At 40.9% G+C, this 23,403-nt stretch overlaps 1 protein-coding gene across 23 annotated transcripts in view; it reads right to left on the bottom strand.

The window, feature by feature from the left end:
• Positions 1–19,520, bottom strand: part of L3MBTL3 (L3MBTL histone methyl-lysine binding protein 3) — a 104,948-nt gene extending 85,428 nt beyond the window's left edge. For 5 of the 23 annotated variants that reach the window (XM_086316443.1, XM_086316452.1, XM_086316449.1 and 2 more), the window contains exons 1-2: positions 19,384–19,520; positions 15,757–15,830 (exon numbers count right to left, since the gene is read on the bottom strand). The gene's annotated coding sequence lies outside the window, so the exon portion shown is untranslated. Of the gene's footprint in view, positions 1–15,756; positions 15,831–17,387; positions 17,980–18,318; positions 18,712–18,808; positions 18,976–19,302 lie in introns of those variants that run through there. The other 18 variants (XM_086316442.1, XM_086316451.1, XM_086316448.1 and 15 more) reach the window with 11 other exon arrangements.
• Positions 19,521–23,403: the final 3,883 nt, after the last annotated feature.

Below are 23,403 nucleotides of genomic sequence, written 5' to 3'. Positions count from 1 at the left end.
CAACTGACCTTTAAGAAACTACCACATGGCAAGTTTTGGTATAATACTAAAGAATATCCATCATTAAATGAAAATCTTAAAATATTCCTCCCTTTTCCAACTCGATACCGGTGTGAAGGAGACTTTCTTCACATGCTTCAATCAAAACAATGTATTGAAACTGACTGAATTCAGAAACTGATGGGATAATTCAGCTGTCTTCTATTAAGCAGACATTACAGAGATTTGCAAAAATGTAATACAGTGCTACTTTTCTCACCTTTTCTTTTAAATTTTGGAAATTATCCTTATATTTCATAAAAAGTGTGCTTGTATACACTTAGGTAATCAATTTACTGTTGTTATAAGTAATAAATAACCAATATATTTTAATTTCTAATGCAGTAAATATTGATAAATGTAACACATAAAAACAATAGTCTTTGTTTTTTTTTCATTTTTTAGAGCATAAAGGGGACTTGAGACCCAAAAGTCTGAAAGCCATTGCTACACAAGATTAAAAAGTTGTTTTCTGCACATACGCACACAAAAAGTTTTTAAGGAATGATAAATAAGCAAACGAAAGAGGAAATTTGAAATTTAGATTGAGACATAGTAACTAATCAATCATATTCTGTATTTCATAGATCTTGTTTCAACCCTGATTTAAATTATTTAAAAAAAAGATGATTAGGTAGGAGGGGAAATACAAATACCAACTATTTGATGATATTAGGGAAATACAGTTGCTTTTTTTAGAGAGATGATACATACTTTAAAGAGAGGAGGCCTTCCATGTATTTTTAGAGATACAAATCAAAATTGTGAAATGAAATGCTACAAGGTGAGGAAGTTGCTACAAATTAATTAAGCGGTAAAGTGGTGAAACAAGACTGGCAACATCCTGGAAAACTGCGAAGAGGAGTGAAGGGTCCAGAGTGGTTATTATCCTACATTCTATACATCTTAAACACTCAATAGGAAAAAAAAAAACAACCCTGTGTTTCTCTGAGTTATAATGTGAGCTATAAAGACTTAGCACTCACGAATTCAAGTTGTAAAGGCCCGAGAAGAATCCATCTAAAAAGCAGTAAAAATAAGAAATAAATTAAGACTCATACTGATGTTCTCTATGACTCCTATCTCACTAAATAAACAAAAGAAATGAACCTGACTTCCCTATTAAATAATGTAGGAGTGGCAACTTTTTCCTGATAGAGTGATAGTATAATTTTCCTCCTGGTGGATAAATGAGGTAAACCCTGAGTGATCTTGCAAAAAGAAACATTGTAAATTTATTAATTCAATCTCATCTTCTTCCAAAAAAGGATTCAAAGCATTAGATAATTTATAAAAATTATTTATTTCATTTCCTTCTTTCTCACAGAAAGATGGGTTCTATTATCCCTCTAGTTGATGTTGGAGAAAGTGAGTTGCAGAGTTCAGTAACTCACCCAGAATCATATTTGGTGACACAGTCAGGATTGAACCCAGATCAGCCTGATTCTGACCCTGGTGTTTTTCTTCAACCACTGTCTTCCTGTTTCAAACTCTTATCCCCTCAAGAATCTGGCTAAGGCTACTTTTCCTTATTTTACTTTCTGGAACAAGAAAATCCAGAAACCAGCTCACTAGGTCCGAAGTTCTTGATGTATATAGATTAGTACCACATGTATCCTTTTAATAAAATGCCACCAAATATATGCTTATTAACAAAATGTCACCGAGACACATATCCAACACATAGATTTCTGGTCTTTTCCTACCTAAAAACCATAAATGTATGAAATTTACAACAGCAAAATCCTGTCTGTGACTAGGAGGAGGAATAGAAAAATAAGAGAAATCTAAAAGCTATAATTGTACAAAGGCTGCAGTAAATGTTTATTATATATTTTAGGAAATAATTAGCATACAATACACTGGTAATGTTATATAGTATATTCTGCCTGTAAGCACATATCTAACATTTATAAAAATAGTTTTCATCCATTATCTCAGTCTAAAGTTTATGGAGATTTTGTATAAAATTCTATAGCATAAAAATATTCACTACCTTCCTTTCCTTCATCTAATTTTGAAGTCACTATCACATAAATTATGAACAGCTGGTATAGATTAGGCATTTTTTTCCATCATCTCCTAATCAGGTAGAACAACCAGAAGCCAATATTATTTTAACAGAAGCTGTTTTTATGACACCTTTTTCCTCTTTTTCTGTCTTCTGTAAGTATGTGATCTTGTATACAAACATACCGTCTTTTCATGCCAACAAATTATGCTTCTAAGAGTTAAGCAAATTTTTTTAGTACTTAGAAATACTATCCTTTGTATTTTCTTTAATTATCATCTGGCACTATCCCATCATCTCATGTGTAACCTGTACTCTACAGGCCTAAAAACCAGGTAGGTTAAGTCACTCACCATTTAAGTCACAAGCAGTATTTCTCATTGTGCAGAAAAGCACACTCCAAATCTCTTGTTAAGTCCGCTGAGATTTCATAAGGCAGTACCTTAAACGTGTACCATGATGTGTCCTCTGTGTTATTAGCCAAGATCTACCATTTTTCTCCAGTGCATGCATGTTAAGTCGCTTCAGTCATGTCCTACTCTTTGCGATCCCAAGGACTGTAGCCCGCCAGACACCTTTGTTCATAGGATTCCCCAGGCAAGGATACTGGAGTGGGTTGCCATTCCCTCCTCCAGGGGATCTTCCCAACCCAGGGATCAAACCCATGTCTCTTGCATTTCCCACATTGGCAGGTGGGTTCTTTACCAGTCCAGCCATTGCTGATATCAAAAGGGACAGCTTTGGAGATCAGATATCCAGGAAATGCACCAATGCAGCTTCTGATTTCCACTCACCTATACTATACCTCGGAGAAGGCAATGGCACCCCACTCCAGTACTCTTGCCTGGAAAATCCCATGGACAGAGGAGCCTGATAGGCTACAGTCCACGGGTCACTAAGAGTCGGACATGATTGAGCGACTTACCTTTCACTTTTCACTTTCATGCACTGGAGAAGGAAAAGGCAACCCACTCCAGTGTTCTTGCCTGGAGAATCCCAGGGACGGGGGAGCCTGGTGGGCTGCCGTCTATGGGGTCGCACAGAGTCGGACACAACTGAAGTGACTTAGCAGCAGCATACTATACCTGACAATGGCTAATATCAAGGGTACTGACACCCAGTGTGTTCCCTCCAATGCCTACAGTGGATGTCTCATCAATACTGTAGGTGGAGATCATTACTGCTGGCACCAATGCAAATATATGATACTCTCAAAGTCCCTCCTGTGTGAAACAGTTCATTTTAGTTTTTACTCTTTTTATTGTAATTTCCTTGCGTAACAATCTACAAAAGGGCTGGCTGACAGACTAAATGACATTTAACACAGAATTACCTCCTCTGAACAGCACTGCAACATGTATATTACCATATGTAAAATAGATGACTAGTGCAAGTTCGATGCATGAAGCAGGGCACTCAAAGCCTCAAAGCCAGGGCTCTGGGACAACCCAGAGGGATGGGGTGGGGAGGGAGGCGGGAGTGGGTTTCAGGATAGGGGGACACATGTGTACCCATGGGTGATTCATGTCAATGTATGGCAAAAACCACCACAATATTGCAAAGAAATTATCCTCCAATTAAAATAAATAAATAAAAATATTAAAAATTACCTCCTCTTTCTTTCCTGCTCCACCCCCTGCCTCTAAACCAAAGCTGTGCAACTTGACTCTCCCTTGGAATCATTTATCAAATGGATACACTTCCCCAATCTCTCACACAAAGAAATTCTTGGAAGCCCTGGCTTACCATGTACCACCAGGAATCTAGAAACATTAAGTGGTAATGAAATTAATTAATATCTTGTATTAAAAAAAATCCTATAAGAATATGGAGATGTGGGCCCTCTCATATACTATGGTAGCATTGATTGAAACAACCTCCACTCTACGGAAATGAATTTTCAAGAACATATCCTCCAATTCAGTCCTTCTATCTCTAGAAATTTATCCCATAGATACTTGCACATGTGTCTAAAAAATGTAAAAGGTGATTCATGGACTATAGCGCTGCTTGTAATGTCAAGAAACTGGAAATAACCCGACTGTCCATCAGTAAAGGAAAACTGTGGTACATCCATACAATAGTATAAAATACCACTATAGAAAACCATGAGGAAACTCTTTACATTCTGATACAGATAAAGCTCCAAGATACAATCAATACTACTAATTTTACATAGGTTATATAAACAGTGTGATACAATTTGTGTAAAACAAATGGGGCATATATCAGTATGAGTATTGCTTATATATACATAGACTATCTTTACAAGGATTTGTCAAAAGCTGGTTAACACTGCCTGCCTCCAGGAAGCGGCAATGGTAGGTTGAAAGACAGCTAAAGGATGGGAACCTACTCTCTGTGGCCACTTTAGCACCTGTTGAATATTTAAATGTGTATTTTTTTTAAGAAAAAAATTACATAAAAATATATTTTAAAATTCTATTTCATATTTATTTAAAATACGCTATGTTATGAAAGGTGCTTCTCCTTACAAAAATATTTAGCTTCTTATAGATGTCAACAATTGAAGCCATAGCCTGGAAGGCACTAGGGGAAATGGACTTCCCCAAAGCTCTTGTGTAATTTAACTAGTAGGTATTTAACTACATACACAAATGTATCAGCTCCACAGACGGATGGAAAAAGAAAGGGTTGAGGGCTCACTTCTCTACAACTCAGGTATCACAAACAAACAGGAGATCCCTGGCATGCACAGACTATCTTGATTTCTACCATTCCTGAGCAACAGCTGAAGCTCCCACATTTAGCAATGTGCCATTTCGCAGAGACAAGATTCTGAATCACACACACCATGAACTGGGGGGCCCGGCCAAGGTCCAGGTGTGCTCTGAGTCACAGCGCGGTGTCAGAGTGCTACAGCCACCATACATAAAGTGACAACAACTCCGCTTCTAGTGAAGAAATGAAACAAACAAAATGAACTGCTAGTTGATTCTAGTGTTGATGACAGAACGAGGAGAACATGGAAATGCTTATGAAAGTGATAGGTCCCAGCCACAAAACAGAAGTTTCAGATAAATTAAAGGCTGAAATGTCAAATGCAATGATGACTCAGACACATTGTGTGAACAAAACTACAGAACGCTCCAAAAGGAAATAAGTAGAAAAGACGTGTGAATTTGTTTCAATAAGTGCTCTAGACAGTACAAAAATTGCTCATCAAGTAAGATAAGTAGTTAAGGTCTAGAGAGATCATTTACACTACTCAGTTATACTTTAGCAATCTGAAGGGAGGAATTATGCGCTACAACGATTTTTTTCCAGGTTGTGGACTGGCAATGGTCATGGGCTATATCCATCATAAATGTCAAGAATCTACGGTATCTTATTTTGACTGGAGATAAACAGAGTCCTTCATAATCCTCTCTTTATATGATTCCTTTGCTCATATCTGCCAGGAGAGGATAAAATGGCCGCTCAGAGTCGGGGGCAGGGACGCCCCAGGCGTGCACTTGTACAGCACGTTCAAGGTGAAGAGGCTGCCTGGGGCTGAGATGAAGAGAAGATAACAGTCCCTGGGAAGATAAGCAACCCAATCTGGTAGCTGCAACACAAAGTGAGAGAGTGGGCCTTGCCTAGAAACCAAAAGTCTGGATCTGCAGATAAGGTCAGTATTAAAGATTACTAAGAAAGGGTACTAACTGCAGCCTGGCCATTCCTGCTCAAACCATTGTTTTCAAAATAGTAGAGTATTTACAAGAACAGCTAATGTTCATTAACGCCAGTTAAACAGGTTTAATATTTTCAAATAAAGTTGTTTTTTTAGAATTCCATTTTATAGCTTTACCATTAACAGGTACAGTTTTCAAAAGTAAGTTACAGAGATAACAAGGCCAAGAGCTGGGAGTAGTTGTAAAATGGGGGTAGGCATCACCCCAGAAGCAGCATCTGAGAATCAGATTTAACTCTATCACTCAGAGAGATGATGGGACTGAGTGAGATCTCAGTGCCTGGTGTCAAGGAACTAAACACATCAGTTTTTGGTTCAAGAGGGCAATGTATCTTTTGTGAAGAGTAAGTCAGGAATGCTAACCCTTAAATCATGACCATGAAAGAAACAAAAATGACAGCTCTGCAGAACAGTGAGACAATAGTAAGAAAAGTCAACATCCACAGTGGGGATTCAGTGCTCTGCTGCTATGATGCCCACATGAATACCATCAACTGAAGCTGGCTTTCGGTTCACTTTGTAGAAATCATCAATCACTCACCAAAAGCTGTCTCTGGCACATTGTGACATTCTCAAAAAATAAGTCTTAAGCATCACCTTCAGTAATATCATCGAAAGGGCCTCTGCCCACTGCTAAACCCATATTAAAATGGTGTATCAAGTTGCTGAGCCTCCCTCTCCCCACCCACCCTGCTCCTTGTCATCCTTTCACAGACACAAATCAAACACTTCATGCATCATCCTCAAAACTTGCCACACTCTCTCAAGTTCCCCTCTCCATCCCCTGACCTTTCCTAAAGGAGCCATGACCTTCCTTTCCTCCTCTTCAATTCACTTTCCAAGGTTTGGCAATGTCCTGTTCTGTGACTTCAGACCAACAAACCCCCTGAAGCCTCAATTTCCTCATCTATAAAATGTGGATGATAACAGAACTTTTCTTCATTGCGCTTGGTGAGGACTGAATAAGATGAGTCAGATAACAGTTCAACACAGTGCCTACTCCAAAGTTACGCAGTCAATAAAATCTTAACTGTCTATTATAGTTACCTGGTTTAACAATTATTTGAGTTCATGAGAATTGCTCAGCGACCTTAAAAAATTAGTCACTGGCATTTTCCTCCCCCTTTCCCTTCATTTTATTTCAGTGGTGTCTCTTATGGTAAGCCACCTGTGTTCAAAGCTCCATTACAAGATGTCAACATTACAACATAGATGTTGTGCTGTTAATAACAACAATCCCTCATATTTACATGGCTCTAGAAATGACTAGCTTTCTTCAAGGAATAATTCCTCTGAAGTAATGGAGAAGGATCTGCCACGTAGAGAGGGAGTTGGACCCGAAGGCAGGGCTCTCTTCACCATCACGCTGGGCTGGCAGCACACTGGAGACCAGGCTAAAGCGGGTTAACAAGACGAAGATGAAAGGCTAGGGCAATCTGTCCCAAAATCCGCTCCTCAGAACTTACAGGAGACCATTTCTGTGTGTCCTGTGACACAAGTGTTGTGGTGATGGAGAAATGTAACCTCTGGGTCTTTGGGAGATGGATGGCACCCATCAGCAGCAACGCAGCTATCTGTGAAGCGCTGAATTCAAGCTTCCCACAGTCAGCCAGCCCTACAGCTCTGTTGTCACAGTCTAGCAAGTCCCATGGAACCCCTTTTCAGAAAATGCTGAGCTATGGAAAATAAATTCAAGAAATAACATGAGAACAGGCAGTGTTTTACAGGAGAGAATTCATTCATCTCCAAGTTAGGAAATCAACCATAGAGATGCTACATTCTGGCTGAGCTCCCAGTCTGCATCCATGAGTTGAAATCTGTAGTATCTAACACTGGGGAAAGTCCTGGGGACCTAGAGTCCAGGCCCAAGAAAGTGATCTTGAGAAAGACATGGCCCCACCTCTTAAGGTCTATCTACAGTTTTCTGATTTATCCTCTGATGCCTTCCTATGCACTTTCATGACACCTGAGAGGTACACTGGCTGTAATGGGGAACTCACATATTTACAAATACACGGCCACGTAAGGGGAGTCAGACCAAGTCAGTAAGTCTAACCCACTCCAGAGATACAGACACAGTGGAGCTGGAGGGTTTCTTCTACACTTTGTCATTTTAAAGGATCTTACCAATACTAGCCTATTTGACCCTAACAGCTACCTTTTAAGTTGGCCAAGAATTGTTGGCCTCATTTTACAGATAAGAAAAGATCACCAAACCAATAAACAGACTTTCACCTCCCAAAACAGTGACCCTCAGACTATACCATAGTGCCCAAAACAATGTATTTTAGTCAATAAAGAAGCCAATCTAATGTAAAGGTGAAAAGCACAACAGCCAGAGTGCCTGGGTTGAATCCTGGCTTCACAACTTACTAGCTGAATAATCTTGGGCATGGTACCCAACCTCTCTTGAGCCTTAGCTCCTTCATCTAAAAAATGAATAGGAATATCTACTTCATAGAGATTTAAGCGTTTTTAAATTATGCACATTAAAGTGCTTTGTACTTTGTGGACAGTCAGTTCACAACAGCTACAGTAATTTTGAAGAAAAGAAACAAGTTGCTCTCCAGTGTCCACACTCCCTTCAAGCATGAGTTTACCAGATGTCTGAATATCTCACAGCAGAGAAATGATAACTGTACAAAAGCTAGTACCTTTGCACCACAAAGTCCTATTAGATTTCTCCAGAGTCCAGAAGTGAAGGCGGAAAAAAGTGGGAGTTAAGAACTATGGTAGGACTCTGGGATTTCACAAACAAGTACAACTTCAAAATGAATTTAGGAAACTGATGAAAAGTCAGTAAGTATTGGTTTTTCCAAGCTCTTATAAAGAAAAGAACATTCTAACAATGAGAAAAGTATGAAGGACATAATCTCTGAACAATGACCTAAGACTAAGCCATTGGCAACCTTACTGTGACATTTTTGCTGAGGAGGCATAAAAACATCGTCGCGTATCAACTCTGGTTCCAGGACCTGCTTTCAAGAAAGACACAGAGGCAAACAGAAAGCACCATTGAGAAATCACAGTAAGAGGCCTATAGAGAAAAGAGAGATGAAAGCTATGGATCCTCTCCAAAGGGGACTCAAATGACTACAGAGTCTTTCTCTGTACAAGTGCTGGAACATGGGTATGTAAGATGCCAGGGGAACAGGGGCTGAAGGGAGATTCTGTACCCCAATAATAGTACTTACTACATCATATCATGATCCTTTCTTACAGGAGGTTTTGGAGGAAAGAGACTTTGATTTATTCATTTTATTACCCTCATGTGAATATCCACAGTAGGCATCAATAAAAATTTATCACATGAATGAACAAAAGAGAAGGGAAAAACGTAACAGACTAGTTGTGGGCAAGGACTGGGGAGAGGGAAAATCAGAAACAGATCTTCATCTGTCCATCTATCTCATATTCTCCAGTGAAAATTCTAACAAGGAGGCTGCTAAGTATTTATTTACCTCTTTGGCAAGAGGATAACTCTCCAGCTCCAAGAAACCCTCCTTATTTAAGTGTCAGTGAAGAACACATCAAAAGAAGTTAAATTCAAGCCTCTTAAACAGGCTTATTCAATAAGGATAAGAGAAAAATCTAAACTCACCCATGAAGCATCTCTCAACAAATATTTTGCTACAAAGAAAAATTTTCCTTTCAAATCAAGCATGACAGATACCAGCTTTGATATTCCAGTAACCCTGACTGATAAGAACTCTGAATCGCACACATACTGGAACTGAGATCTGTTGTGGAGAGATGTGAATTCTGCCCTGAGGGCTCAAGTTCATAGATTTTTTTTTTTTTTAGGCAGGTAGAACTGTAGATGACTTCAACGTGAAAACTGAAATCTCAATAGCATCAAGAACAAATTCTTGAGAATCTGGGTTTTCTGTCCCTATCTATGTTCCTGTAGTAGATGCCTGAGAGGCAGCTAACCTAGGTTCCCTTTATATATGAAATCGATTATTAGGACGGCGCCTTCTTGTTGATATTTTTTCAAGAGATACCTCCTGCTCCTGTATCTACTACTAGTCATGTTTAATGAAAATGACTCTATTTATAACATATCGATGGCTTATCTGATTTCCTACCTTTTCTGCTATGATGATTACATGCAAAGGGGTAGTCACCAAAGGCAACCTTTACAAAATCTCAACTTCCTGCCCTTCCGTTTGTTACTGTAAGAAGGATGAATTGTTTGAGAGTCTGTGGCCTTAACCTACTTACTTCCTCTGAAGGAGGAACAGAAAATGAAAAATGCCTTTCAAGAAAAAAAAAATGTATATAGAAAATGAAATCACAAACTGACATTAACAGTCTTATGGCATATTTAACACACTCTCTTCGAATGCTTTTATTTGAAGTTCATTTTCAATGTACAGACTATGAGATACTCAATTTGAGACAGAAATATCCTGAAAAGTGCTATAATGTCATCCATACACTACACTAGTAGTGTAATAATAGAAATTTTACACCCATTAGAGGGATTCAAGAGCATAAAAAGAGCAAGAACCTGTCTCACAGAGATATTTCCATGCTTATGCAAAATATGCACAAGTTTAAATTTTAAAAGAAAACTAAAAGTAGTATCTTGTTCTTTTTTCTTACTTCACTTCATAATTTTTAAATGCTAAAAGTAGTACATTCTTTTTTCTTATTCTGCTTCATATTTTTATAGAACACAGAGCTAAAATTAAAAGATTTACACTTGATTTCTTTTGCCTATAATAAATTAGATTTGTCCAGATTTTATTTCTGTCACAGAAGTCATGTCTACAGGCTTATCTTGATAACCCTTTGCAGCTAAACTCCTTATCAACAAATTGAACAGCTAGGCCTCAAATCTTCCAAATAAGACCACAAAGCAATGGGGTGAAATTATTTAGATCATTTAACAACCAGACCGGGGACTTCAATTCACAGTTCAGTGCTCGGTCAGTTTAACAGATGGGGGAAAAGTAATCAACTGATTTTGGTGCCTCAACCATCCTACTCAAAGTGTTTCAGTAACTGAACTAGTTTAATTCTATAAAAGCACACGTAACATACAGCCGTGGTCCAATCTTGAAAGGCTCCAACATACAGCAGGTGCTCAAAAAAATTTGTTGGATGATAGAGCTTCAACAAAGGAGAAACAGTCCATCACCCTATAACCAATGCCTGCAACAGCATCCTCTGAAGTTAAGATTAAAGCTCTGCTCGATGGACCATGACTCAAATAACAGGAATGTCATATGACTCCCACTATAAACCAGAACCACCTAATGAATCAAAGACTCTTCACTTTATTTTGTAAATGGGCCTACTCTTCTGGTTAGAGCATAATATCAGTAATTATCGCATTTTGGTGAATACATTCTTAGTCATATTCCTTGGGTATCTTTTTTTAAACTTTGATTCTCATACTCTACATTCTTCCCTGTCTCCAGCTTCTCACCATTATTATCTCTATCCCTCATTTTAATTTTTTTTTTATAATCAATAAATTCCATCATGTTTTGAGTTCACAAAATGGTAAATTTAGGTCTTATTCTTTTGATTGATGATTAATTGATTTAAACTTAATTTATCAATTAATTTAAATTAATTGAAAACAAACCCTACTGCCTTATCAGGTCTCTTCCTACAAAGAACAGATGAAACCTTTTAATAAATAAGCCCAGTAATTACCAAACCTAATTTCAGTAATGTTTTGTTAACAGCTAATGATCATTTCAAGGCCATGAACTAGACCAAGGTGTTCTTTTCAGTACAACTAAGTCTTTCCCCAACGTTTAAAAAGGGAGGAAGAAAGAGTAAAGTGAAGAAACAGTGTTTTCTTCTCATCATTTTTTTCTTACACCTGTTTGCTATTGCTCATCTTAGTGAACCAATGTATAAAAGCAAATATATTCCTCAAAATCTGGAAATGTGTTTCCTGGAAATATTGTTAAGAATTACTATTTTGAAAATTAGAAAGTTAAAGACATAACAAGACAAAAGCCAGTGTCATTTTCCCTTGTCCCGGCCCTTCCAAGCTGCATATGAACTTATACAAGTTACTAAGTATCTCTTAGGACCGGTTTCCTCTAAAAGAGAATTAATAATACCAAACACTCAAGGTTACTGAAAGTATTAGGGATAATACTGTTAAAACAGTACCTGGGCATACAGAATGCACTCAGTAAGTTTCTGTTAGATGAATGAGTGAATGAATGAATGAATGTAAAATATCCAGCTTAATGCTTGACATTCAGAAGGCACTCAATATACAATTACATTGACTATATTAACACTTAACAGTATTTTGCAAAGGGTGCCCCATGTTGCAGGTCCCTACGTTAGGGACACACTTACCTCCACAGTACCCACTGCATTTACCTCGACCTTTCACTACAGCACTGAACCACAGCTTTGTTTTGGTAATTATCATTGTATGTGTATGGATTATCTCCTCAATAGACTATAAACACACTAAGGCCAAAGATTGTTGCTTTCTTCATAGCCCCAACAAAGTCATTTATTTCATCCTATTCTATGCATTAATTATGTAAAGCACTTTCCAACAGAGTTACAAAGATACCCAATAAATATCTATTGACTGACATAAAACACTGACTTGCAGAAAGAATAGTAAGTAATAATAATAAAGCTTTATTATTGGGTTGGCCAAAACGTTCATTCAGATTCATCTGTAAGATGGTACAGAAAAACCCAAATGAACTTTTTGACCAATTCAACCTAATACACATGTAATTCTTTCAATCACTACCCAAGTCATTAACTATAAGTTCACTTCCGAGGAAGAAACTGGAGGCGCATCCAGAATCAGTCAACTTTACACAAGTGCCTCTCAAAAGTCCTTATTCTTTCCTGCAAACCACCCTGTCTCCTAAAAAAGGACTTAAAGGCTTTTCAGTTTGACTTCATAAATCAAACTCCCAGGGTAAGGGTGTAGGGAACTCCTCAAGAGCAAAGACCTGGTCTTGCAGTGTTTGGCACTGTAAGAATTCAATAAAAATCAGTTAACTAGTAGAAATACCACTAGAGGAATTATGCAGGTTACCCAACTTTGGGACACCAAGTTGGACCAGTACCCTAGTCCACACTACCTCAAGTATTGGGCTAGACAAAAAGTTCATTCGGCTTTTCTGTACCATCCTACAGAAAAATCCGAATGAACTTTCTGGCCAACTCAATGATTTCTTTTGTAAATTTTCTGTCTTAACTGCATCTATTATAAATAGCTTTGGTTGATATATGTATGCCTTAGAAATAAACTATCAAACAAAACAGCGGAATTATTCAAGAACCAACCTTCAATTACACAGGGACTAATTAAACAGGAACTATTATTTCTTCTTTCCTCTACTACTGGGTTTCTAGGTTCTTAGAGTATTGATTGGATAATTTACAAGATAAGAGAGATAGGCTAAAACTTCTCAAGAGTTTGGCAAATTCAGTATTATCAAACTGAAAACAATGACTTGTGATTTTCTTTTTTCTATCTAGATAATATATAGTTGATTAGGATTAGAATAAAGCAGCCAAGAGTTCTAGAAAACGTAGGGAGGAAAAAGCCCTACAGGGAGCACCCCTGAAATTCACAGTCATTTGCAGGACCCAGTTTCTGGTCCCTATAGTTTAAATTCTTACTACTCCAGTTACCTATTTTGTCATCTTCATTTCCCAACAGACCCATGCTAACTAAAATATTAATTACAGTACATAAATTCCCCTCACACCAACCCCTCTACTTTCACCACCCTACCATTTCCACAATTTGGTATTATTTTATATTTAAATATTTATTTCACCAACTCCTACCTATTAAATGACTACCTTGAGATAAAACACAATTTGTATTCAGCCCCATTTTAAAACATGGTCTCTTCGCTCAAGAAAGCCATAAAAGAGAAACTACTATTTTCCTAAAGAAATGAAATATCCCCTGAAAGCATTGTAGCAAGTCCATATAATATGTACACCAAAAACTAAACCAATTATTTTAGCCAAGAGTTAAATCACTCTGTTCAGCTTTTAAAAACCTACCTTTTGTTCTGCCCTTTTCACAAAACCTGGCTAAGGTAAAATGATAATATGACTACCAAACATTTGAATAATTGTTCATAGTTCTCAAAACCTTATTTGATCCCTTCAACAAAGAGACCAAGGCAAGCATTGTCACTCCCATTTTCCAGAAGGGGAAATCTAGGCTAAAAGAGTTAATGTGATTTACATAAAGTGGTATATTTAGTGGCTAAACTGTCCTCTGATTCCTATTCTAGCACTCTACCTACAATCACAATGATTCCCCAAATGAATAAAAATAACTACTGTCTTCCACTCAGCATATCTAAACATGAAACTAACCATCCTAGGAAACACACTTCACTCTGTCTGAACTCTACTTCCATCTGCGATCTTCTTGTCAGCCATTCTCGCCCCCTTGTTTCTGCTGCATCACCTACATGGACATCTATTTATTTTGCTATTTATACTTCTCAAGGTGATCCACGAGCAGAAAATGTCAATAAATTCCTTTTTGACAATCATTTTTATAGTGGTATTTATTCAGTTTTGACATCTAGACCACACCTACCATGGTTATAACGTGGCTCAATAAGGACTGTTAGTCCTCACAAACTTAAGAGAACAAACTTATGTTACCAGCGGGGAAGAGTGGTGGGAAGTGACAGTTAAGGAGTTTGGGATGGACATGTACACACTGTTATATTTAAAATGGATAACCAACAAGGACCTACTATATAGCACAGGGAACTCTGCTCAATATTACATGGCAGCCTGGATGGGAGGCTGGGAGAGAATGGATACATGGATATGTATGGCTCAGTCGCTTTACTGTGAAACTGAAACTATTCACAACATTTTTAATCGACTACACTCCCATATAAAATTCAAAATTTTTTAAAAAAGGATTATTAGTCCTGCTACTTTTTGTTTTCTTTTGTTTTGCCAAACAAGAATTAGCAACTCCTTTAATACCTGAGACAGAAAAGGAAAATGAAATGAAGCAGAAAAAGAAAGGGAACGATTAAAAAAAAGTTATAAAAAGTAGAAGAGGCTTCCTTCCCTAGTTGCTCAGTGGTAAAGAATTCGCCTACCAATGCAGGTGACTCGGGTTCCATCCCTGGGGTGGGAACATCCCCTGGAGAAGGAAATGGCAACCCATTCCAATATTCTTGCCTGGGAAATCCCAGGGACAGAGGAGCCTGGTGGGCTACAGTCCATGAGGTCGCAAGAGAGTCAGATATGACTTATCAACTAAACATCACCATCATGAATAGTAGAAAAGCACTAGAGTCGCACAAATGTACTTTCATGTTCTACCCAGGGTTCCCTTTTGCCTGAGGATGACCTTTGTTCTGAGAGTAGGCCCTGGATTACTGGAGACTAACCAGCACCCTCCAAAATTACCAAAGAGATCTTTATTGGGCAGCAGCTGTATTGCTTGTGGTGATATGCTTAAAAGTTGACAAGTTTATGCTAACACACTGGAAATTCACTATAACACTATGAAATGATATTTGGCACACATCAGCCCACCATAGGATTTGAGCCATAGAAGATAAGTTACTTAAACGTGCCCAAACATCTTATTGGAAATATCACCTACAAAATTTTACCAAGTTCCAGAACTTTCCACATCACAGCATACTTCTACAACAGCTATATTAATTCACAATTGCTTTGTTCTAGATTTCCCGCTTCCTCAATTCCAAAGAATAAAACTATTTACTTTCAGTAAAGAACAGGTACAACTGAAGTGTGAATTAAGAATCCAGTAAAAAGCCAGTCCAAAGATTATCCAAAACAATCTCTTAATTTTTCATAATGCTTTAATTGGAGCTTCAGTCACAATCAGGGTCAAGACTTTCATGAATTCAAAGCACCCCTTTCAAAATGATGTTTTTCTGCCAACTCTGTTCCACACTCTCCTTCCTTACCCTCAAATGCAGCTTTTAATATTTGCAAGTATATCAAGCAATTTGTTTCAACACACAACTCTTACCTAGTGGCAGTGAAGAAATAATTATCTGATGGTCTTTAAGACTGTGGTTCACCCTCAAGACTTCTCCTGGAGGTCTATCATCGATTTAAAGAGAAGAGAAATAAAATCAAAGTATTGTCATTTTAAAAAAAGAAGCCTTGAAACTCATAGATAATAAGTTCAAATTCTGAATTACTGACATTACATAATTTTGTACACTACTACTTAATATGTTACAACACACACACACAAAAATAAACTAGCTTTGGATGAGGTGAAATTGCTTTTACATTTATATCACTGCCCTACCCTAAGTTCCCCTGTTAAAGTCTCTTCCATTGTATGACAAGCAAATGAAAGTTCCCAGGATCATTTGATTCATTTTAACTTCTCTCACTGTTTCTCTTATTTAAAGTTACCCTGCAGAACACACACCGGCAGAAGAATAGATACTATGTAAGCAAGTTTTTTCCATATATTTAAGTGTTTAAATCCCAAATTATACAAAGTATTCAGAAATAAGTCTTAACCAGTGAAACAAAATTACACTCTTAGAGGTAAATTGGGGTCATTCATTTTTATATATGACTATGTGTTTAAAAAACAAAATAAGGCCTTAAATTATATTTACTAGAGAATAAAATGATTAGCTCATATAAAATGATTTATATGAGCCTTTTCAAACACAAGTGTTTTTCATTTTTTCAAAGTTTTAAACATGTATTGCACTTCGTATTTTTATTAACATTCAAATGAAATTATCCGTCACTCCTGATTAAAGGTTGATCAAATGTATAGACAATGACAAATATTAAAAAAAAAAAAAAATCAAACAACTGCGTCTAATCCAGAGAGTGACCGATCTCAAATCCCAGCATAAAAGCAAAGTGTTTTCCCCATAGAAGTACCCCAACTGGAAGGCTGGGTCCTTAGATTTCATTTGCTCTCCGATTTACTAAACTTTCTATTTCTGATCAGCATCCTCTCATACAACATCTGGCCCCTGGCTCAGGTCGTCTAATCACTTCCACGTCTGAACGGACTACGTAGCTAAAAAGTAAAGGCCAAAGTTTGCTCTCGGCCTTCCGAACTTAAAGACGCGTCTAACCACTAGAGGTCTCCCCTTGGCCAGTTTTGCACGTTCGCTATTTTGCTGCACTTGAAACTTTCCGGAGAAATGCTCTACTCGAGTCAGTGTTTTTCTAAAAACTTGCGCAAAAATCCACGCGACCGAGCTAGCCAGTACGGAGACTCTCGGGCTCCCCACAGCAATAAAGCTATCACAAACAACATTCTAGGAAAATTAAAATTCGACGCACTCGCTCCAGCCGCTCCCTCCCCCCCTTCTTATTCCTCATCTCAGTTTCCCTTAACTTAAACTTAGAACAATCAAAAATCTATTTTTGTTTCGGTGCACTGTGAATGATCTCTAACGCATTTTTTTTCTGGCGGTAGACCCGAGGTGGTCAAGGAGCCTGCCGAGGGATGCAGGGAGGGGGGAAGGGCCGTGCTCGCAGCGTCCGAGGAAGTTGCATAAGGAAAGAGACTCCGTTTTTTGGGTCCCCTCAAAAAATCGGCGGGGAGGGGGAGGAAAAGGAAGCGGGGGGGTGGCGGGGGGGGGAAGGTAGGAGGGAAACTGAAGCGACGTTTACCTTCGTCTCCCCGTGGAAGGGTGGGGTGAGAGCCGCGATCTTCGCGACCCCGGAGGGCGGCTCGTTACCCCCACGTCTCTCAGAGCGCAGACGGACAAACAGATACCCCTACCCCTCCGCAGGGAAGGCGGGGAGCAAAGTGCCCGCTTTTAAACTTTCTCTCACGGTCGCGCTGGGGCCGGGCTTCGCCCAGAGAGGGTGGGGGAGACCAGAGGGCCTTTTTCTTTCAAGGTAATTAAAGTTTTACCACCAGCACGAAAGTTGCGCCCTCCCCCCTCCCGTGCCACCGTGCCCCCCTCCCCCGCTTCCAGGGCTCCCAAGTTTTCCTCCCTCTCCGCCCTCCCCCCCCGCCCCCGCCACCAGCTCTCGGGGCGCGCGGCGGATGCCTCGGCTCCTGCGCTTCCCCGATCTCCACCCCCGCCGGCCTCTACTTCCCCCCGCCGAGCCGCCGCGGCGCGAGAACGGCCGGCCGGGCCCAGGACGCTAGTGTGCAAAACCCATTATTCCGGAATGGCACACGCACGCCGCGCGAGGCGGGCGGCGGCCCCGCCTCGGACCCCTCTCTGCCTCCCCAATATAAGGACGGCGTAAACAAGTTGCAGGAAAAGCAGCCCCGCGCCTCCCCCCCCCAACCCCCCCACCCGCGCCCGCCGCCCCGGCGCGGCCGCGGCCGCCGCCTCCCGACACACGCCCGCGCCCGCACCCGGCCCGGCGCGGCGCGGCACGGCGCGGGGCGAACGCCGCGACGGCGCGGGCTCCCGGCCCGGCCCGCGCCCTGAGCCCTCCCCCGCGCGGACGGCCGCCGCGGGCCCGCGCCGCCTCGCTTCCCGAAGCACTTTCCTGCCTCGGGCAGAAATAAACCGGAGGGTTTATTTTTGTGCAACTTTCCCAAAATGGCGGAAATTGGAGCTGATCTATATGAAATTCTCACACAGTCGGTCGGGAAGTGGGAGGCGGCGAGGAAGAAAACGCAAACTCTCGGCCGCCGAGCCCGCCGCGGGTCCGTGAGTGTGTGCGTGCGTGTGAGTGTGCGTGTGCGCGGTGGGAGTCGGGGAGGCCTTTCCGCCGCGCACACACACACAGCACACGCCGGGGAGACGCGCCTGCACATTCAACCAGTCCATTCTCCGCAGCCCGAGCGGGGAGAAAGTGGCCCGGCCTCTTTTCCCACTGCCTCGGTCTCCCGTACTTGTACTTCTCGCGCTCGCTCGCTCGCTCTCCGGTGCGCGCCCGGCACAAAGGCCACACGGGCGGAGGGGGCCGCAGGGGCGGCGCGCGGGGCTTGCGCCTCCCGCCGCACCGATACGCGGCCCCGGCCACCCCCGCGCGCCCCCCCCAACCCCCGCCGCCGGCGCCCCCCGCCTCGGCCGCCGCGCTCGCCGCCCGGGCTGCGGCTCCGCGGCGCCCACTCAGGCACGCACCCCGGCGGAGCCCGGCGCCGCCGCGCTCCCCACCCCGCGCCCGGTGTCATGAAAGCGACCAAAGTGACAAGCTCGGGGGGCGCGGGGGAGGGGGCCCACACGCATCCCGCCGCCTGCGCGCGGGCGAGAGCCCGACGCGGCCGCCTCGCCCCGGCTCCCTTCCGCACGGCCCCCCACACCCTTCCCCGTGTGCGCGCAAAGAAAAAAATACAAGTCTCTCCTCCCCCCATTTTTTCCTTTCTCTTTTCTCTCTCTTTTGTTCCTCTTTCACACTCGCACTCACTACTTCAGAGTGAGATGCCCAGAGACTCCCCCTCCAGCCGTTTCCGAGTCACTTGCCCACTTTTTTCCCCAGGATTAAGTTTTCTTCTCTTTCCCAGAGGCGCAGAGAAGTGGGGGAGAAACCCCTTCTGTCCTTTCCCCTCCCCTGATCTGTTTCACAAGACGAGGGTGCGCTTCCTTCTCTGTAGAGGTCTCTTAACTTTCATCCTCACCTAGGAAAATAAATGAATGGGCTTTGGCACGGACAAATCTTCAGATTAATTAGAGATTAGATCCGATCAACCGCTTCTTACCCCCAAATTTTCTCTTTTTTTTTTCTCCGTCTCACGAGTAGTCCTGACAAATGGTCCAGGGCTGCGGGCGCAGTGCGCATGTGCGCGTAGAGTCAGGGCTGGGGAGAGGGGAAACTGCGCTGGTGCCGGTGCCGCCGTGCCGCCGCCGCTGCCGGGGAGGCTCGCGCTGGCTTCCCTGTTAATGCTGCTGCGCCTTCGCCGCTGGAAAGCAGCATTAAAGCCGGTTGGCAAATGCAGCAGCCCGCAGATCCTGTTTCAGGTGCATCTTTTCAATACCCGTGTCACCAGCTCAGAGCTGGTTCCAGAACAATCAAAACAAATATGAAAGACTGCTAAGGTGATAGATTTCTTTGTCTATTTTCCACTTTACTTTTTTAAAAAAGGCATTCCTCAGAGCAGCTGATCCACCATGTACTGTTAAACGTATGCTTTCAGCCATTAAAGTGTGGGCCTTGGTCTTACAAAAACACAACCTAAAGGCTAAACACATGCTACGGGTCAGGAGAAATGAGAAATAAAGTTTTAAGCTCCCCCCACCCCCCCACCCCCCACACAACCTCTCTCTTAGAGGACTGGAAGAATGCATTATAAAGTGTGCATGTAGTGTCCGCGTCCCTTGCGTTTCTGAAGTGTTGGTCTTTATTGACAGCTTAAATGCGTTAGGCCTCTGTTGTGAAATCTGTTGGGATACATATGTCAACTTAGAAATCAGTGTTAAAGTCCTCTGGCAGTAAGCAGGTCTAGGACTACCTTCTGAATGTATTCAGTCAAGATGGCTGAGCGGTCCTAAACAGCAAAACCTGCCTTTGTTAGGGCATCAAAACCAGATCAAGCGAGAGTATTGTTTTTCGGTATTGACAGCTTTCCACTGATGACTGTAGGCCTCTTTTTGGTCAGCTTACCATTCTCCTTTTCTACTAGATACAAGTACTTAGAAAATAATTGAAGAAATTGAAGTTCTGATCAACACTTTAGGTCAATAACGGAGTTCACCGTGCAAGGGGAAAAAAAAGGAGCGGCGGTAATTTCAGGAATGGTGGAAGCAAATCTTCACATTTTGCTGGGGTGGGGAGATAAAGTAAGGCCCCCTACCCCTCAGAGTGGACTAGTTTGCATCTAATAAACCGTAAAGGAGACCCTTTTCCAAAATTGCTGCCTGAGGCCTAGAATTTAAATATATCACAGATGGACATTCTGTATTAAAAATCTTTCTCCAAAATGTAAGTAATAATATTCTCGATTGAATTTTTTCACTTCGGGAATGTTCCTTGAACCAGTTTCAGAAAAATAAACTGCTAAATTCTTTCCTTAGGACCGTGAAATTACCCTAGAGAGACAGACTACTCCACAGTGTCTTCTGCTGGTGTAGTGACCGAATTCTCCAAACCAAAACCCAGGACATACAGCTTGACATGTACTCAAAACAAGTGAACAAACCCTGTGAAGCTGAAAAGAGTTTATAAAATATGCTTCCTGTGTCGGGCAACCATTGGTTTAGTAGTGTGAAATGAGGAAGGCTGGGTTAGAGAGGGCTATAGATAATATTGATTTCACCCACAATATCCAACCTTTTTCTGAGCTGTTCCCAAACAGCCTAATTAACTGATCTGAATTTCAGCTTCTCTCCTTTTCTCCCTAGCCCTTGAATAATAAGCAGTGAAATAGCCAAAGGCAGGCTACAAGAGGAGAAGGGAAGCAAGGCCAGGAGCTATGTGCAAAACTAAGGCCTATGCCCAAGGAAACTAATAAAATTAATTTTAGATTCCTCTTTATAAAAATCCATTCTAGACTTGTTCTCTCTAGATAATTTCTAGACTATATTTCTATTTCACAAGCTTTTTCAGAGATTTACATAGTCTTTAAACTTATATTAAAGATCTACCTTGTGCTAACCACATTACAAGGTGTTGGGGATAAACAAATGATCAAAACTAGGCCCCAAGGAATTCAGACTGGTAAAGGCAGTCTAGTGCACTGGGCAATGCTTTACAGTGTGAAAGATGTTGTACTAGGGGTATGCAGAGCTACTGTATTGAGGAGCTATTGTAGCAATAAGAAAAGGCTTTCTAGAAAAGGTGATAACTGTTTCTTGAAGGACAAGTGTCCAGGGTATATGGGAAGATGATCCAATCAGAGAAAGTCTGAGTAAAGGTCCAAGGGTCACGAAAGCATGGCTTGCTTGGGACCTGTGCACATACTGAGGTGCAGTAAGAAAAATAAGGATGAGTTGAGGCTATCTCCAATACATGGCCAATCTCCTTCAGAGGTCATCAGTAAAAGCTCAAAGACAATGTAAGTTGTTCCCAAGATGTGGTTCCAGGTGGGAAATATTTTGAAGGTACTCACATCTAAAGATATTGCTACAAAGAATCCACTGGTGTGACCACCTGAGACAGAGGCAGTATGTGATATTAGAATCTAAATAACACTGGACCTTTATATAAATTGGTGGTATTTACAGAACCTTTCTCCATCTGTTCCCTAAATGATAATATACTAGTAGAAGCTTTTTGTTGCTCCTTCACCCTTCCACTGTTCAGTCACTGGTTAATAATCCATGATGAATCCCTTCTTTCCAGCATCTCTTCATGGCATCAGTCTCCACCACTCTCCCGGTTCCCATTCCACCCAACTCTACCCTATCACACCTATATACCTAACCCATCCTCAGACCAGATCTGTAACTTCCTTGACCTCCCAAGTGAAATTATTAGCCACTACTTTACTTTTCTTTATATTTATTCATTTATACCCAAACTTGTGCCCCCAGCCCCATGACTTCAGGTTATTCCATTCCTAAATATCCTGAGGTGTATGTGTGCATGCTCAGATGTGTCTGACTCTTTGTGACCCCATGGACTGAAGCTAAAGCCATTTTACATGGAAAATGTTTTCCATCACTGTACTCATTCTCTGGAGACTTTCTGAGGCTTCTCATCCCCTCCCAGATGAAGGTCATTCAAAATCTTTCTCACTATATTCCTTCCTGTAACCTCCATTCAGTATGAATTCAATTTAGAAACTTACACTCCCTTTTCCTAGCACTAAGTTTGTTCTATGTTGAAAGGACATACTCCCCCTTCCTTGAACAATTCAAGGACAACCTGCTCCACCAGCCAGCCCCTCACAAATTGAAAGTGACCAGGAGTGAAGTCCAAGAGATTTTTATTGTAATACAGTTCTGCCACCATCCACTGGGAACCCATTAGGCAGGTCACCTCATCTTCAGGCTTTGAATTCTCTCACTAGTTACACAAAGAAAGAGTAATAATTGATTTCTGAGATCTCACTGAAATCCACATCCCTCGCCATCCTTCCACGTAACAGCAGCATTGTCACATTTTAGTACAAATAATATGGAACCAAGAAATGAATTTTAAGTAAAGAGTGAAAAATCTATCCATCTGCTAGGTATCAGAATGTTACCAGTTTATAGCGCATTCAGTTGGTTTAAGCCTGTTACTAATGAGATGAAGGTCATGGGTTCCATTCCCTAATGGCTAGTTTTGATCTGTTTCATAGCCACAAACTGCTTTCCTAAACCGTTTCCCATGTAGTAATGTGTGCTATTGGTTGTAAGTCTTCATGTAAAATTGAATCTTTCCATAGAAATTTTCTAACGTGAACAATACTTAAAATCATTCTTTCAATGCATTATCTTACTTTTAAGTGTGAGTCAAGTTATTGATTTTTTTAGTCTATATAATTGTGTGCTCCATGTTTTTCCAAGTATAAAAATGACATTAACATTGATTTGGCCAAGATTCTTATTATTGATAATTATTTATACAAGCTGAGTTTGATTTTCTTGTTAATGTCTAGATAACACTGAAATGTTCATGTAATACTCTAATTTGAGTCCTTATTTTTCTTGTGACACATCTGTATACATTCTTAGCACAGAGCTTGTGATGGTGAAATGTAATTGACATGCTAAGGATGAGAGAAAAAATATGTTAGTATTACTCATTAGGTAAGGAAAGGATTATGATGTAAATCTTAAATTCTCGACATCTTAAG

This window comes from Bos grunniens, chromosome 9 (assembly GCF_055505025.1).
Source record: "Bos grunniens cultivar Pamir isolate PY7600 chromosome 9, Bosgru_T2T1.0, whole genome shotgun sequence".
NCBI lineage: Eukaryota > Metazoa > Chordata > Mammalia > Artiodactyla > Bovidae > Bos > Bos grunniens.
This window is presented reverse-complemented; position numbering and strand designations above follow the sequence as displayed.